We start from the raw sequence: 14,419 nt of genomic DNA, 5'->3' as shown, positions 1-14,419 counted from the left end.
TCTTAATCCTACCCCTCTTTTTCCTCTCGACCTCTGTCGGAGTATTGTCTACCCTTTCCAGTTGAGTAACTTTGAAGCAGAAGGAGTTCTCGGGAGAACTAGTCCTATTCTTAAAGTACCCCAGTGCCCTCTTCCTCAAGTTTAATTCTAGGTAATTGCCAGGTATGGCACCTGAGCTGATTAGTATTAACTTTAAGGATTCTATAACATGCTTATGAGGTAGCTTTTCCAAAAGAAGGTTGATGGAGAGTTCTACTGGATGGTTGGATGGGAGTGGTTTGGCTTCATTTTCCGAAGCTAGAGCGGAATCGGGTTAGTGCTGGGTTGGTGGTGGAAATGTTCGAGGAACTTGGTTGGTATTTCCAATAAGCGTGCTAGCGTGATTTCAGCAGAAGCTTAAAGCATCGTTGAAAATGCGAAAGTTCGCTATTATCTAGAGGTACGGTCGAAAGGTTCCCTACTTTGTTTCCGACTTGGGATTTTGGACTCTTTTGATTGAGGTCTGGGGAAAACGGGTGTTTTGAACGAAAAATGTGGTAGGTTGTGAAGGGTGGCAAAATCTGGCATTGAAAGAAATCGGGGTGGAGATTCGGGAGGGTGTGGGTGTTGTTTCGGAGGCAAAGAGAGTTCCATTCGGAAGAAAGATCCGAAAAGAGTGGAAAGTTTTGTCTATAGGCCCTCTCGTCTTTGAGCGAGTTATCGAAGCGCCGAGGAAAGTATTTAGTTGAGTGGTAAAATGATGTGGGTGCGCTTTAAAGCGAGTGTGTTTATGTAAAATCTACGCCCTCTGATTGAAAGTGAATTGAGGACGGGATGGTTGGCGTGGAAATAAAGGCTTAATTATTGATGTTGCTTATGTGATTTTGGTTTTGTTGGTATTAATGTGGAGGATGTATGGTTTTGAAGACGTATATCGATGTCGAGGAAAGTGATAGCGGAGTCATAAATGGAGGAAGTGAATTTGAAGGAGAAAGATGAATTTAGACTTGAAATGCAAGCGTTAAGTGAATCTGTACCCTGGGTTCGAAGGAGGATATTGGTAATGTATTTGGTTCATGAAAGTGATGCTAGGGTTTGGCCGAAAAAAATAAATGTTGTCCAAGGTTACTCGTAAATTGATCGGCGAAAGATGGCGCCTTATGAGTGCCCATATCTTTGGCCTGGGGATAGAAATGTTTACTGGAGAGGAAAGCATAAATTGTTAATTCAAGATATCGAATGTCAAGAAGAATTTTAGTGGAAGGGAGATGAGCCAATGGTCTTTGGGAAAGTGTAGGGCGGCCAAATCTTGATCATGTAGGGTGGGGTGGATGCGCAAAGTGAAGTATTACGAGATTGGATTTTTTAAATTTACGTTCCCGTGTGTTCATTTGAAAAAATTGTGTTCGGATTCTCATCCAAGGATTGAAAGGACTACCAATTCACATATCCTGGTTTTAGAAGAGAAGCTGTTATTTTTTCGAATTAGGAAAAGACCCTTAATTCGGGACTAAGAGGCAACGCGTAGTCCCTCGGTGAGCGTTCAAGATGTCGCCAAGAAAATAGATTTAGAGCACACCTCGTTGTCCTGGAGATTCCCGTCAGCAAGGTCCACTTGCCTCTGCCCCCTTGCCATTCCTCCCCCGGTGGGGGCACGGTTGCGGGTGGCCCCCGGTGGAGCTCCCGTGGCATGGTTCAGTCGAGCGTCGTGTAGGTCACAGCCGTAGTGAGGCTTAATATTCTCTCTTAGACAGGGTCGTACTAAGGAAGACGGTTGGTTGAAAATCTCCTATAGCTGTCCTAGGTTGATTGAAAAAATCATTCCCCAACTTGGGTTTGAGGGTCTCATTTTAGCTTTGGGAGATACTGTGTTATAAAATTCCGTCGCTACCCACACATTACTTCTCAATTTCCCAATCGTTTTTTTCTTCGTCCTTGATCCTGCGTCCGATATCAGAAAAGCCCTTTGCATTTCGCCTTGGATATCCAGCATGCATTTCATTGTCGGCCATCATCTCGGAATGGCAATTTAGCGCCGTCGCGTCGCCTCCTACCAAATTTGTATGCCCACCTCTCGGATTCTTTCTCTCCGCCACATTTCCTGCAAAACACGGCACGCCGCAGTAACGTGCTCTGAACCTTCCTTTATAGTTTCCCCTGCTCATCTCTCACCGCAGAAATGTCGTCGTTATGCTCTCGTTGAAGGGCTGCAGCGCGATCAGTTCGCATCCGCTTGGATTTCCCTTCCGAATGCGAGTGTTTGCCTCGTCACTGGAAGGAAGGCCCTTGTTGGCGTGCGTCTTCCATTGTGGGCGGGGTCCGCGAGCGAAAGGGGACCCCTGGCGATTTGCGGAGCCCGTTTCCGGCCGGATTGACTCTGCTCGCCCCTTCCTCCCCCGCTTCCCATCACCTTCGCTTCGCTTCGCCTTTCCCATCTTCCCTTCCGCCGTCGCTTCCTCGGCTCTGGTCGGGCATCGCACCCTGCAAGCCGCCGCGTATTAGTCTGGATAGAAATGCATCTATTGTTGTAATTCAACTACTTCAGCCTTCTCTTCTTGGCCGTGTTGAATGCTCACGCTATAAAAAATTTACAATAGTACCATCCAAAGATTTTAAGAAACATGGATGCTATTTCTCTCACAATATCTGTGGTTACGTGGTCCTGTGCATCTACTACATCTGCAGCATTACCTACATCTACATCCGTGCAAAAGTAATATTGCACGAGCGTTTCTGTGTTTTGATATAAATAGGCTGGCTGATTGGTTGTTAATTTCATTCGGGAAGACATTTTGTCTCGCGTTGTGCACTTTACTTGTCGTTGCTTCGGTCCCAAATTGTGCGATGGGAGAATGATGCCTCATGCATCGCTCATTTCGGCGCTCTATTTCCGTCTTAGCTCCTCGACGTGGTCCCTCTAAATGTATATCTTGCCCTGCGAGCCGAGGACGTCTGGCAGGTAGTGTTAGACCCTAGCCATGGAGGTGATTCGTAGCGTTGTCCTTTGTTTTATTGTCTGCGTCTACGTCCGTGCAATAACCCGTAAGCCAATCCTATGGTGCCAATCAGGGTTTAAGTGCTCACAAGGTATTCGGTATTAAAATCCAATATTCCGTAAATGTTTGTTATCAACAATCACAGGCATATTTTCTCAATATTCTGTTTCATTCCGACCTAAGATGTCGTTAAACGCTTTGTTTCTCTAGTTTCAGGATGGAGCCTGTAATAAAGACTAAACTAAAAGTTATCCGAGTAATATCCTGTTCCACTCCAGGTAGTTCCGTAGGGGTTGATTAAATTCTATCAATCGACGTCTTCGACGAAATTTGCACTCGGTGATTGTAATACGTATTTCATTTTCTCCATTATGCTCGTGATATTTTAATGTAATTATTTGGCGATATTAGTGTTAATCCTCGTCAATTTGCTTAACGAATTAAGTATTCGAATGGCTACAGATGTTTTCATATTCACTGAAGCTACATGCCATTTAAATCTCTCAGCGTTTGTCATATTACTTTGAGTTGCTTCTTAAGGAGATTCGTCAATACGAGGGAATCTTTTTGTCCCTGCCCCGCTTGACTCCCGTGACATTCGGGGAAGTTTTATCGTCAGCTAACTAAATCCTTAAACTCGTTCGCGCCGTAATACCATGATTTCTCGAATAAGTCTTATTTTGTGGAATTATAATGCTTGGATTTACCTACATTCGGCAAGTATCGTCATATTTTTTTATTGCAGTTGTATATTTTGTTAGAGGATGCTATCGGATCATTGAATAAATAAACTTAGTATTTTTTCACGAAAAACATGATTGTACTACTGCTGGTTTTGACGCATAGGTGACATCATCAGGTGTAAAATCTCATACATTGCCTGGAAATATACTCGTATATCGAAACCGGTAGTCGTATGATAAAGTTTTTTGTGAGAAAATACCAAGTTTTCATTGATCATGAATTTTCTCATAGTAGAGCCTCAAACAATCGAATTCAACGCTATCGGATGTTTAAAGTTTGTGTTAGTAATGATTGCTGTGTGTTGGTGTTTAAATTTCAGAAGTAATCTTGTTTATTGCACCAATTCAAGGGTGTCGTTCCTGCTTGTGCAAATAGTTTTAGCTGTGATATCATTTATATGTAAGTTAGTTGCTTTCATTCCATGTTTTGTATCACTACCATTGAGTAGGTATCAATGCACAGGTTGACAATACGGTCTTGTAACAAGAAAGTGTCGACGTTCATTAAAAGAAGAACACAATGCATATTTCTACTGTTCTTTATTTACGTACAACTAGTTTCAACGCTTCGGCGTCATCATCAGGTACATATTAATCAAGTCGCGGTCTATTTATATATCATTCATGAGGGAGAGGGGGTGGGTGAGAGAGGTGGGGAATGAGGGGAAGGGGAGGGGGGAGAGGAGTGTTTAGCGTCAGGAAATCTGATTGGTGGGTTCACAGTGGTGGGGGGGTTGTTGGGTCTTTCTGTGAAGGAAAGGGGTACTTCCAGGATTGGGGAGAGGTATTCAAACAATAAATCGTTAACCAAATGACCCGTTTTTAAATTCTTTCTGATTTCCAGCTCTTCCCACTTGTCCATCCTCATTACTTTGCCCATCTGGTGTATGAGTTCCGGGCTGAAATCGCTCCCATGATTTTCTTCCCATAGATGCTTGGCCAAGTGAGATTGCTTGAGGGCACAATTTCTGAAGCAGCGTTTATGTTCCTCCGCCCATGTTTTTTAATGATATCCCCGTTTGGCCTAAGTATATAGCACTACTACAGTCCTTACAAGTTAACTATAAATGGCACTTTTATTTTGTTTTCCTACTTTGTCTTTCGTAGTATTCAAGAATGAGTTTAATTTATTCGTAATTTTATTTGTATTTATATTACTTGTTAAGTTATTGTAAAAAGTTATTCGAAATTTTTCCCCTAGGAAAAAGGTTGGCTATCTTTTGTGAAATCAATCCATAATAAGGGAGTTGACACCATTTGTAACCTTTTCCCTCCACATTAACTGGTTTAGACAAAAGATTGTTTGCTTTAAAGGAACGTTTTCTTTGTGGTATTTTTTCAATTAAATTTATTTTGTAGCCATTTTTCATTGCTAAATCTTAAATCGTTTTAAGTTCTTAAACAAAATCATTTTTGTAAAGAGGAATGGCCAGCAGTCTGTTTAGTAGGGAATGAAAAGTGTAAAGCTTGTGAGATATGTGATGGCGGGAGTTGAAGGGGATGATGGGGTCTGTGGTGGTATTTTTCCGGAAAATTGCGAAATCAAAGCCCCGTCGCTTCCTCGACATCTAGATATCACAGTGATGATCATTAAAAAATCAACTCTTATTTCCGCCATTATATTCATAAGTTTCCTCTCATCCTTATCTTCTTCCAAGACTTTGTGCTTTTTTTCCTTGAAACAAGTTTTTTTTTATTCTTCTCCATGTGCACATTTCTGTCTCTGCCAGACTGCCTCTTTCCTTTCCCATGTTTTCCATCATTTCATAAACCAGGGTGCTGCCTACTAAAGTTCATGCAAAAGTCTTCCTTGTTGTTATGTCAATATGCTTGCTCATCAGAGTGTTTCCGCTACAGTAAAAAGCCTGACTTTCTTGCCCGATTGATTTCACTATTGACGAGTGTTTTTTTACTTGAATTCACCGTGGATGGCAATATTGTTTTTCGTGTTCAGTTTTCTAGTTTGTATATTTGGATGTTCGCTCAGATACCAAATATAAAGAGTCTATTAAGGTTTTCCCCAATCATTCGAAATGCTGTTTGCTATTAAGTGCCGCCAGGCCTACTCCATCCTGTCCTTGCTCTGCACGTTGCGGAAGGGAGGCCCAGCGACGAATGACTAGCGCGAACACTGAAGACAACAAATTTATTTACTTAAACAAAAAGATGCAACGATTTAAAATTTAAATATGTTAGAGATTGATATCTCGTATGAAATTTTAAAGAAAAATTCAGGAAAAATTCAAGGCGAATGTTTTTTACACTCTGAAATTGTTGCATTGAAAAATTCAGGAGTTATTATATAAGAAAATGCATTTAAAAATGATATATTTGATAAACAATTGAACAAAATTGAATATTATTTAAAGTATTTCTAGTTTGTATATCGTATTTTTAAATGCTAAAAACAGATTAAAAATAATATTTGTTATCATGTAAAATAATGGAGTTTTACTGCAATATTTGTGGCCTTGCGGATAAATTGACGTAATTTCCTATTGTTACTGAAATGTACATGAAATATTTACTCACAAGAGTATTTTATGGGGTTCAGTATTGGGTGTTTGTCAATTGTTGCAACAAATTTACCCAAAAGAGGATTCCGTTGTATTATTTGACGTGAAATGACCCATATTTTTTGTATCTGAATGAGAAAACTTTCAACAAGATTTATTCATACATCATAAAATACCCAGTGTCAATCCGCCTGACATTACGTCACATTAGTGGTGCAGAAAACATGCAATTGGCACGGGGCGTGGATTTTCAGAGGATTTGACAATCGGGGAAGGGGCGATGAGGAGATCCTTGTGATAATGATAGGCGAAGGGGGCGGCCCGGAAACACGCGGTATTAGTTAGCTGGGTATTTCAATTGCCCGCACCTTAGTTTTACCACCTCATGCCATAACCGTAATTTTAAAGTCGAGCCGGGATTGTAAATTGTGCGGTGCACAGCCGATTGCTTATCCTTTTACTTTACTGAACGTGCAAGTCGCCAATATCATAGGCTTCTGTCCCGTTCATCGTGAGAAATTCCGTACGATATACTTTTGGTGTCAACCATGTTGTTTCTATGCTTCCCTCGATCGCGCGCACCTTCGGCTTTCCGGCGATGCGAGATCTCTGCGCGGCATGCGCACCAGACTCTCAAAATGAGTATTCCTTTGAATGCCACAACGGCAGAACCGCACCCATTCAGCTACCGGGATTCGAGTACGCCTCATCCGCGCCACCTCGTCGGTCCCCCAATAATAAGCTCAATTGCCATTTATTTGAATCTTCATATTTAATCCCTTTTCCTTTTTATCAAAAAACACATTCTAAATCGTGTTGTAAATTGCTTCCCATTTACAATTTGTTCCCAGCGATACTCCCCCCCCCCAATTCGCAAATCCCCTCTCCCGACACTCCCTCCCTCTCTCCCCCGCCTCGCAACTCCCCCCCTTTCTCACCGGGGGAAAATGCAAACGGAGGGCTGCCGGTTTGACGGCGCGCGCGCGCCTATTGACCGCACTGCGCTTCCGGTGAATGTGCCTGGAGTGGCGGGGGATCGGTTGGAGGTGGGTGGGGGGCGGGGGCGGATGTCAGCTGTATTTTATATCGACATATTAATCTTAAAGCCCTCAGCGCTGCCTCCGTCGATCGACTGGGGTCACTCGGTAAGACTCTTGACATATATTAATTCGCCTTTCCTCTGGACTCGGGAATCTACCGATAAACTTCGTACAGTTGATTAACCATAAAGCTCCGAGTAGCTATTTGACGATCTTCAGTCCATTCGTTTGCGGTGATGAATGTGGGATTCATTCTGGTGATCCTTCATTCTGAGCAATGGTTTACTGCAGGTCGCCTCTTTCGACACTCGCTTCCTTTCTCGCGCGCCTGGATAATTCGTCCTTCTTCGTACCACTCTTCCTCGTCGTCATTTGCTGTATGGGACAACCCCACTCTCCTCAGACCTCCCCCATGAGTTCACTGTCGCAGGTGCACGCGGTTGCACCCTGTACTCGTTATCCCTTCTCTCACTTCGTGTCAACTTCTCACATCCTGCTGTCATGCATCCTCGCCTCTTTCCGAACAGTATATGTCCATTCCTTCCTCAATATCTCCAACAGCTTGCGCCCCTCTCTCTTCTTTTTCCATCCCCTCCACTGCCGGAGAGTGCCACGCCCCACGCGGATGCCATACCCACGCCTAGCTTCCTTATCCTCTTGGAATCCCTCCTTGGAGCACATACGTTTTTTTTTCTTTTAAATGAACGCCTTCTTAGCTCGAGATCCCCTGCGCGAGTCAAACCTCTTTCCGTCCCATCGAAATTTACGTATGATGTAATAAGATAAAGATTCCACTTAATCTTATTTTTCCTCTTTTAACGCACCATCCCTTTCTCTCCGCTGTTATTAACTTCCCTCCGATTGTATTTCATTTCATACCCTCGGAGTACATTCATCCCTTCGGGCTCCTTCAGTGAATCTCCGGTTTCGCACTGGCGTGAGGATTCCCACTGAAAATTAAGCCTTTTAGCCCGAATAATGCATTTGGAATAAGCATTTGAGGGCGGCCGCAAATCCGCGTCCCCTTGCGCATTAAGAGGACGGAGGGGCTTCACTGCCGAAGTGTTGTTGAAGACGGATCGACTGACTGATCCCTGGCCGACTGGTGATACTCTACCGGGGTGCGCCTACCGTACAAATCGGGCGCCTAAAAGACAAGCTCCATCCTTACATGTCGGGCTCCTGTCGGGAACAAATTTCAATCAAACATGCTAGGTATATCCCAAAAGTAGTAGGACTGAGTCTTTTAGAAACATTTATTGCCAGAATTGATACATTCACTCAAAAGTCTTCGAAATGACACCCTTTTGCGTTTACACAGCCCTGCTACGGGGTTATCCACGCCTTCTGGAAGGCGGCGCCCGGAATGCTGCAAAGCTCCCTCGTCACGGTCTATTTTAACGCTACGCCCGGACCGTGGTGCCGTTCTCTCAGCACGGATTTGAGGCGGGGAAAGGGATCCTCCCTCATGGTCGAGAAGCTCTTGGCAGATCCGCGTGCGAGTTTCCTTTTGTTCGTCTGAGAGCGCTCGCGGCACCAACTTCGCACACACCTTTCTCATGCCCATGTTCTCGGTCACAAGTCAATGCACATCACTTTTAGGGATTCTAAGTTCATCATAAACCATGCTGACATTTATCTGCGATCCCTGTCCAACATAGCCTTCACTCTTGCAAGATTTTCGCCACTTTTTGAGGTCGATGGGCGTCCTGAACGTTCTTCAAAATCTTCTCTACTCTCCCGAAACAACTTATGCCACCCAAAAACACCCGATCTACCCATAGCGTTAGTACCATAAGCTGCCATGCCTCTTTCTCTGTTTTGCCTAGTCTCACGCAAAATTTTATCACGTAGCGCTGTTCCAATAACCGGTTCATGATGGAGCGTAACGAGGTCACTTTATAGAGGTGTCGCAAACGAACGATCCACTCTCTGCCAATGTTGGGAGCCAACTGCCACCGGCCTCCAGCCTTTCCTGAGACTCCGTTCCCTCAAACCTAGTAAGAGAAACCGCCGCCCGTCCGTCCATCTGAGAAAAAATGTCACTGCTGCTTTTGGGGCAGACCTTGTATAGCAATAATGTGTGAGTTAAATGTTTTTCTTCTCCATCGCCAGGTTTAGCCAATTGCTCATGCTCCCCTTCTAAAGTTGGGGTTCTCCTTGTGTAGGTTTCATTTGTAACTGAAGTAAAAATACCATTTTATCTTTCCACTTAATTTTATAAGATACGTGGGCATTTTTAATTGAGTGATAATGGATTTCCACTAAGTGGAGCCTGAAAACATCGAATATTTCATTTGTAATGCTAATAATCCTAATTTTTGCAATGAGTGGATATCATATCCTAGATGCAATGCATTATTTAAAAATAATCTGAGGCAGTAAACCAAAAAATGGACTGCAGTTTTTATATTTTAGATATGAATGCCATTGACTCAATTTTATTTTATTGATTTTATATGTCATGCTAACTTGAAGCAACGCAGGTTTCTCGCAGAACTATGACAGTAGGAAGTGGGTGATGAAAGATAAACTAAAGTCTCAGTCTTTCCCTGAAAATGAAAACCGAGTGTGTCTCCCCCCTCCAACTGAGCGTGTCCCCTACCTTCTTCCCCGGTCTTGGCGAGTCTCCAAATGGCGAGGGGCCCTGTTCTGTTCGTGACGCTGCTTAAGCCGCTGCTGCTTTGATGGAGGCAATTCATTGGGAAGTCTGTTGCGCATGATGGAATATTCCGTGTCATTTACATACAACAGTCTAATCTGCTTATTTCATTTGACCTCACTTTCTTTAATTAGTCACTTAAGAATGCATTGTTTTTAAACTATTTCATTATTATTAGTTATGTGAAAAGATTTCTGACCATTCCGGACGGGCCATTTAAAAATTCCAGAGATATCTCATCGTTTGCGTAATAAAGCTCATCGGTGGCAATGTAGGCTTTAAAGTGTTGCCATGATAAAATTTCACAAGCATGGATGCATCATCACGCGTTGGCATTATGTCATATGGCATGCGTGTATCTCACCATATTACATGGAGCATCGTTACTGCATGTAGCTAACTGATGATGCTGACCTTGTCACAGCGAGCCTAAGTGCCTTCATTCGTATAAGCCCTGAAAAATCCCCACCCTATGGTTGCTGGTGTTGCAAAGGAAACTTCACTCCGATGGTTAGATTGCCTAGCAGATTGCGGAAGATGTTATCGAATAGCTTGTGAATAGAAGGGAAGAAAATACGTGCAGCATCCAATGCAGTTGCTCCTCCAAATCAATTTTTTTCCTCTAGGTTGACAACGTTGCCACACCTTTTTTTCCTTCCTGGATTCTCGGACCTTCTCTCCTTCGTTTTCTCTCGCTCACCTTCCAGAGCTCTTGTTTGACGTCGAATATCCTCAGTATTTGAGCTCTTTCTCTCTCATTGGTGGAAAGCAAGGTGTAGTCTGTCTACGACATCACTTGAAGAGCCATTTGGAAATATATTTATGGCTTTGGATTGTCCACCTGGAAAACTGGGATTTGTCGGATGTACACACACATATATATATATATATATATATATATATATATATATATATATATATATATATATATATATATATGATGGGTCGCGGTAGCCCAGGGGGTAGAGCGTTGAACTACTGACCGGAGGGCCGGGGTTTGATTCCCGAGCAAGCCTCTCTGGGCACCTACAGCTCCACCCGAGCTATCTAATTTTCCTGGGAAACCATAACCGTCACAAGGAAAGGAACTGGCCCTCTTACCCTGATGTGTGAATTTCACGCGCCGTCGGGCTTGGTACTGGTCATTCTATGGAAGGACGATTAGCAGTTGCACCCCTCCGCTATATACGTACTCTGCCGGGCGCGACGCTCGACTGTTTGGGGCCTCTGCCATCTTTGCCACTACTCATTTTCACGCTTGGCTCCGTCATATTTTATTGGAATTAAAGCTGACTTGGTTTCCCGTTCTCTTCCTCAATTTCGATTGTAACCTGACACCTAGTGATATTTCGGTCAAAGAAATCGAATGTATCCAGCACGTCTCTCGGCGAACCTGATCATCGATCTTTTGTGCAGGAAATCCAGCCTGTTACGATCCGGGGGCGCCGTGCGGAGTATTTGAATTCGACATGATCCTGCCGCAGGAGGTTGCTGTTAGGTTCACTGTTTTTCTCTAAAAAAAAATATGAAAAGTCGATGGATGTTTACTGAATATTCATTATGTGGTATTTGAAATATATTGTTATCTCAATGAACCATGGAATACCTTATTTCGACACTTTGATACGTAGTTTCTCTAGCATTCATTACACAATGGATTTGAATTCCACCGTAACTACGTTGCTTGGCTCTTTACTGACCGAACAAGCGTAATGCGTCGGTGTACGGCGGGAGGATTGACGGATCGAGTTGGGAACGAGAGTGGGGGATTTCGTGAGGAAGTGCGGCCCCGCATTCCGTCGCAAACCGCAGGAAACTCGAATGTCGACCGAGACTATGAGATCCTACGCCGCCTTATCGGCCAAATCGATGATTTGAAGTCCTCAGTCGAGACATATTCAAAGTGGCCAACGTCCGACTCGTCCACACGCTCGAGAGGCACTTGCGCTCGCGGCCGGAGGGGTCGCCGGCGCCCCTGCTTTTAATTCTTAAAGGAGAAGGCAGTTTCCTGGACGGATGTGCACAGGCATGCAGCTCCCCTATCAAACAGCTCAGTGAGAAAATTCTCTCGGTTTGAATCGCCATCCCTTCCTTCATTTGAAGCTCCTGAAGTTGGAAGTGGCGCATGGCGAATGGAAGCTTCCCTTTTTCGGCTTTTTGACTATAATTTTATTCTTATTTGGAATTCATTTCTTGAAAACTAAAATCCAAGACGGTAGCAGTGGAGAGCATGCGAAAGCGGGTATATTCCGACGAGGAGAGTAACGGGAACGAATCGGATCTTCCGCCTTCTTCGGGGTGGTGTGGCACCGAAGAATCTTGGGCGGCATTAAGTGAAGGGGAGCACCGGGGAAGGAGGAAGAGGCGAGAGAGAGAAGAAATGGACCCATCTAGACCTGTTGCTGCAAAGAAGATGTGGAGCATTGCAAGGAGGAGACGAGGCAGGTGGATTGGACACACCTGGAGAGATTTAATGGATTTGTTAGGAATATGCAATGGAAGGGAATTTAGTAGAACTCGAAAACTTTGTCAATTCCACATAAAAATCGTAATTACACGATCCAGGTTTCGTTGCTGTGCCGTGGCTTGAGTTACAGAAAGCTGTATTATTATTGTCCATCGACGATTATGAACGAAATCTGTTTTCCTGTGATCACCCACTCGTGAAAAATGTTTTCTGTTGGCATTAACAAGTCGATGATACTCTTTGTGCTTGGTCGCGCACTGGGAGACCACTCGAGAAAATCATGAACGTACTCGACGAAATTCGCAAGTCTATCAAAACCCAAATAGGAGACCGTAAACGGAGGGGTACTGTAAGTACTCCGTCGACATAACCACATTAGTGATTGATTGTCCACAAGTTTGTATGCCATGTTTTTGAGAGGGACGAGGAGAAGGGTAGGTGTTTGCTTGCAATGCTTTTGTTTGTGTGTGTGCGGGGGATGTAATGATGGGCAGAGTAAGGGGAGGCTCTGCAGGGTGTTGCTTAATAGCAGGGAGAGTCCCTGGGACTCGTGCTAGGTTTTTTGGGGGAGGGAGAGAGGGCAGGGGGAATGGGATACGGTTTGTGGAGTAGTTACATACTTGGATATCGGGAGATTTAAGAGGGGTAATGGAAACTGGACATGTATTTTATCTGAAATACTACATTTATTTAAGGCTAGCCACCGTGTTATTTCCAATTGTTCGAGGACGTCCAATCTGTGCCTTTTTCCGGTGGAGTATTTAGTGATAAAATTGCTGGAGTGATTTCCCTCAATCAGATGTTTCGCGAACAAAGATGTTATGTTTTAGTGACAGAGATCATATTCCTTGATTCTCTTTCTGAATGTCTTTCCTGCTTACCGTGTGTGAACGGCATTGCAGTTATCGCAATTAAATCTATATGCCTCCCTTTTTCATTATTTGGATTCTCTCTTTGGTGTTGCTTGATAGTTAAATTTTATTTCGGCTTTGTGTAAAATGTTATTGATTTTTATTGAAAGTTTTCTCAGGGAACTGATTTTCCGCCATTTTTTATTTCCACCCATCTCCTGGGTTAGGTGGGAGAAAAGACTTCATAGTCTCGATCTCGCTCCAATATAAGGACGACTATCTATCTATCTTTTATCAAGTTCAGCATGTTGTTTTTCCCTTTGTTCTAATTTATCAGAATTTAAATATAAATTGTGTTCTAAATTCTTCAAACAGACAATTCTCATCGATTTTAATATCCGGTGTTTCTTCCGATAAAAATTAAACGCAATTTTCTACATCTGCTCAATATACTTGCGATGAAGTCAAAAAACACCATTGAAAACTGCTATTTCTTGTGATATTTGTTTCTGGCCATTTTTCGATATATATATATATATATATATATATATATATATATATGATACCCCGCAAGCCGCCTCAAGAGCGTGTGTCGGGGAGTGTTAGGTCACCACCCTTAAAAGGGAACAAAATTACATGCAAAATCAACAAATCCCTGCAAACCTATAACCACAGTGGCGTATACATTCATGCAGAAACCTTTTTAACTTACACGCATGCAAATACATATATTATCAACTAGTAAACGATTGCTCCTTAAGATGCAGTAAAAATTTATCCAATAACGTGCAAGCTAGAATTTGAAAAGTAAGAAGGTGAAATGTCGCTACCACATAGACATACAACGATCCTCGCCCCAAGGATACAGGTAGGCAATGTGACCCAACGCTGCAAGTAGCGGAAGGGTCCCCCCACAGAGAGAGACGAGGGATGAAAGGGGAAACTAAAAAACAGACAAAGCAGAGCAAGCAATACTGTTAAGGGCAGTACAATATTTAATGGCATTCTAATGCGGTGATGCGGGAAGGGTTTTCACTACAAAACACAAGAGGTCAGTTAAAGCGCATGCGATTGAGTATAACTAATTTTTCCATAGGCGCTGAGGGTGGCAAGTTGATTTTTTCTATATATAACCGTCTACAGTTGCTATCCCGTATTTTCCGTG

General features: G+C 43.2%; 1 protein-coding gene across 4 annotated transcripts in view; it reads left to right on the top strand.

The window, feature by feature from the left end:
• The window catches only part of KaiR1D (Kainate-type ionotropic glutamate receptor subunit 1D), a 135,206-nt gene that overhangs the window by 51,924 nt on the left and 68,863 nt on the right, over positions 1–14,419 (top strand). The window lies entirely within an intron of this gene.

This window comes from Hetaerina americana, unplaced genomic scaffold (assembly GCF_022747635.1).
Source record: "Hetaerina americana unplaced genomic scaffold, ioHetAmer1.1.p SCAF_1, whole genome shotgun sequence".
NCBI classification, from domain to species: domain Eukaryota; kingdom Metazoa; phylum Arthropoda; class Insecta; order Odonata; family Calopterygidae; genus Hetaerina; species Hetaerina americana.
This window is presented reverse-complemented; position numbering and strand designations above follow the sequence as displayed.